Source organism: Mus musculus, chromosome 13 (assembly GCF_000001635.26).
Source record: "Mus musculus strain C57BL/6J chromosome 13, GRCm38.p6 C57BL/6J".
Lineage (NCBI taxonomy): Eukaryota > Metazoa > Chordata > Mammalia > Rodentia > Muridae > Mus > Mus musculus.
This window is the reverse complement of record NC_000079.6, coordinates 111151604-111156178: the sequence shown is the minus strand read 5'-3', so window position 1 is coordinate 111156178 and position 4575 is coordinate 111151604.

The window sequence follows — 4575 nt, the reverse complement described above, 5'->3', positions numbered from 1 at the left end:
GTCCACATATGGGCTGTAGGTAATGAACTTTTTTTTTCTTTCTTTTTTTTTTTTTGGCTGCCCTTCAATAGTGATACTATCCCAAAATTCAACTCCTTGCTTTCCCTTCTTCAACATGGTTCCACCAACCATTCAACTGACCAAGTCTAAAACTCTCATGCTGAGGAGGATTTCTCTCCATCTCTTCCACAGGAAGTAACCAATAGTACTTCAGGTTCAATTACTAATAGATCTCCACCAACTCTCCTAATCCCCTCTTTGCCACCGTTGCTTCTTTGTGTTTTCTTAGCTCTTTAACCTCTGCCTAGTTTCTCCTCTTCAGTGTCTCTCATCTCACTATGCCTCTTCTACTGTGTTGAGACAATCTCTTCCCCAGTCAATTCTTTGTATCTTTACTGAAAAGTAAACTTCTTAACACTGGGTACCAGGTCTTTGTGATCTGGCTTCACTTTCCCATTTATGCCTCCCTATACTTATATCGTGTTCTTCTGTGTTTTCACATGAGTAGGTAATAATAGCCTTTCCCTCTTTATTTCCTTGTCTTGCTCTATCCTAGAAATTCTTTTTTTAATCCTTTTTTATTAGATATTTTCTTTATCTACATTTCAAATGCTATCCCAAAAGTTCCCTATACCCTCCCCATTCCCTGCTCCCCTACCCACTCACTCTCACTTCTTGGCCCTGGTGTTCCCCTGTACTGAGGCATATAAAGTCTGCAAGACCAAGGGGCCTCTCTTCCCAATGATGGCTGACTAAGCCATCTACTGCTACCTATGCAGCTAGAGACACTAGCTCTGGGGGTACTGGTTAGTGCATACTGTAGTTCCACCTATAGGGTTACAGACCCCTTCAGCGCCTTGGGCACTTACTGTAGCTCCTCCATTGGGGGCCCTGTGTTACATCCAATAGATGACTGTGAGCATCCACTTCTGTATTTGCCAGGCACTGGCATAGCCTCACACGAGACAGCTATATCAGGGTCTCTCAGCAAAATCTTGCTGGCATGTGCAATAGTGTCTGGGTTTGGTGACTGATTATGGGATCCATCCCCTGGTGGGGGTAGTCTCTGGATGGTCCTCTGTAACTCCTTCCATGGGTATTTTTCCCCTATTCTAAGGAGGAATGAAGTATCCACACATTGGTCTTCCTTCTTCTTGATTTTCTTGTGTTTTGCAAAATTGTATCTTGGGTATTCTAAGTTTCTGGGCTAATATCCACTTATCAGTGAGTGTATATCAAGTGACTTATTGTGATTGGCTTACCTCACTAAGGATGATATCCTCCAGATCCATCCATTTGCCCAAGAGTTTCATAAATTCATTGCTTTTAATTGCTGAGTAGTACTCCATTGTGTAAATGTACCACATTTTCTGTATCCATTCCTCTGTTGAAGGACATCTGGGTTCTTTCCAGCTTCTGGCTATTATAAATAAGGCTGCTATGAACATAGTGGAGCATGTGTCATTATTACCACTTGAAACATCTTCTGGGTATATGCCCACGAGAGGTATTGCTGGATCTTCCTGTAGTACTATGTCCAATTTTCTGAGGAACCACCAGACTGACTTCCAGAGTGGTTGTACAAGCTTGCAATACCACCAGCAATGGAGGAGTGTTCCTCTTTCTCCACATCCCTGGCAGCATCTGCTGTCACCTGAATTTTTGATCTTAGCCATTCTGACTGGTGTGAGGTGGAATCTCAAGGTTGTTTTAATTTGCATTTCCCTGATGATTAAGGATGTTGAACATTTTTTCAGGTGCTTCTCAGCCCTTCAGTATTCCTCAGTTGGGAATTCTTTGTTTAACTCTACACCCCATTTTTAAATGGGGTTATTTGAATTTCTGGCATCCAGCTTCTTAAGCTCTGTGTATATATTGGATATTAGTCCCCTATCAGATTTAGGATTGATAAAAATCCTTTCCCAATCTGTTGGTGGCCTTTTTGTCTTATTGACAGTGTCTTTTGCCTTACAAAAGCTTTGCAATTTCATGAGGTCCCATTGTCAATTCTTGATCTTACAGCACAAGTCATTGCTGTTCTGTTCAGGAATTTTTCCCCTGTGCCCATATTTTCAAGGCTTTTCCCCACTTTCTCCTCTATTAATTTCAGTGTCTCTGGTTTTATGTAGAGATCTTTGATCCACTTAGACTTGAGCTTTGTACAAGAAGATAAGAATGGATCAATTCGAATTCTTATATGTGACAACTGCAGTTGTGCCAGTACCATTTTTGAAAATACTGTCTTTTTTCCACTGAATGGTTTTAGCTCCCTTGTCAAAGATCAAGTGACCATAGGTGTGTGGATTTGTTTCTGGGTCTTCAATTCTATTCCATTGATCTACTTGTCTGTCACTGTACCGTTACCATGCAGTTTTTATCACAATTGCTCTGTAGTACAGCTTGAGGTCAGGCATGGTGATTCCACCAGAGGTTCTTTTATTGTTGAGAGTAGTTTTTGCTATCCCACTTTTTTATTATTCCAGATAAATTTGCAAATTGCCCTTTCTAACTCAGTGAAGAATTGAGTTGGAATTTTGATGGGGATTGCATTGAATCTGTAGATTGCTTTCAGCAGGGTAGCAATTTTTACTATACTAATCCTGCCAATTCATGATCATGGGAGATCTTTCCATCTTCTGAGATCTTCTTCAATTTCTTTCTTCAGAGACTTGAAATTCTTGTCTTACAGATCTTTTGCTTCCTTAGTTAGAGTCATACCAAGGTATTTTATATTATTTGTGACTATTGTGAAGGGTGTTGTTTCCCTAATTTCTTTCTCAGCCCATTTATCCTTTGTATAGAGAAAGGCCATTTATTTGTTTGAGTTAATTTTATATCCAGCTACTGCATTGAAGGTGTTTTTCAGGTTTAGGAGTTCTCTGGTGAAATTTTTAGGGTCATTTATATATACGATCATATCATCTGCAAACAGTTATATTTTGACTTCTTCCTTTCCAATCTGTATCCCCTTGACCTCCTTTTATTGTCTAATTGCTCTGGCTAGGACTTCAAGTACAATGTTGAATAGGTAGGGAGAAAGTGGGCAGCCTTGTCTAGTCCCTGATTTTAGTGGGATTGTCTTGAGTTTCTCTCAGTTTAGTTTGATGTTGGCTACTGGTTTGCTATAGATTGCTTTTATTATGTTTAGGTATGGGCCTTGAATTCCTGATCTTTCCAAGACTTTTATCATGAAGGGGTATTGGATTTTTGTCAAATGCTTTCTCAGCATCTAATGAGATGATCATGTGTTTTTTGTCTTTGAGTTTGTTTATATGGTGGATTACATTGATGGATTTCCATATATTAAACAATCCTTGCATCCCTGGGATTAAGCCTATTTGGTCATGATGGATGATTGTTTTGATGTGTTCTTGGATTCGGTTTGCAAGGATTTTATTGACTACTTTTGGCATTGACATTCATAAGGGAAATTGGTTTGAAGTTCCCTTTCTTTGTTGGATCTTTCTGTGGTTTAGGTACCAGAGTAATTGTGGCTTCATAGAATGATTGGGTAGAGTACCTTCAATTTCTGTTTTGTGGAATAGTTTGAGGAGAGTTGGAATTAGGTTTTCTTTGAAGGTCTGATAGAACTCTGCACTAAGCCCATCTGGTCCTGGGCTTTTTTTGTTTGGGAGACTGATGATGACTGCTTCTAGTTCTTTAGGGGAAATGGGAGTGTTTAGGTCATTATTCTGATCCCGATTCAACTTTGGAACCTGGTATCTGTCTAGGAAGTTGCTCATTTCATCCAGATCTTTCAGTTTTGTTGAGTATAGCCTTTTGTAGTAGGATCTGATGATGTTTTGGATTTCCTCAGGTTCTGTTTTTATGTCTCCTTTTTCATTACTGATTTCATTAACTAGGATGCTGTCCCTGTGCCCTCTAGTGAGTTTTGCTAAGGGTTTATCTATCTTGTTGATTTTCTCAAAGAACCAGCTCCTGGTTTGGTAGATTCTTTGAATAGTTTTTTTGTTTCCACTTGGTTGATTTCAGCCCTGAGTTTGATTATTTCCTGCTGTCTACTCCTCTTCGGTGAATTTGCTTCCTTTAGTTCTAGAGCTTCTAGCTGTGCTGTCAGGCTGCTAGTGTATGCTCTCTCTAGTTTCTTTTTGGAGGCACTCAGGGCTATGAATTTCCTCTTAGGAAAGCTTTCATTGTGTTCCCTAAGTTTGGTTATGTTGTGGCTTCATTTTCATTAAACTCTAAAAAGTCTTTAATTACTTTTTTTATTTCATCCCTGACCAAGGTATCATTGAGTAGAGAATTGTTCAGTTTCCACGTGAATGTTGGCTTTCTAATATTTATGCTGTTATTGAAGAGCAGCCTTAACCTGTGGTGATCTGATAGGATGCATTGGATAATTTCAATATTTTTGTATCTGTTGAGGCTTTTTTATGACCGATTATATGGCCAGTTTTGGAGGAGTTACCATGTGGTGCTGAGAAGAAGGTATATCCTTTTGTTTTAGGATAAAATTTTCTGTACATATCTATTAAATCTATTTGTTTCATAACTTCAGTTAGTGTCCATGTGTCTCTGTTTAGTTTCTGTTTCCAGGATCTGTCTATTGGTGAG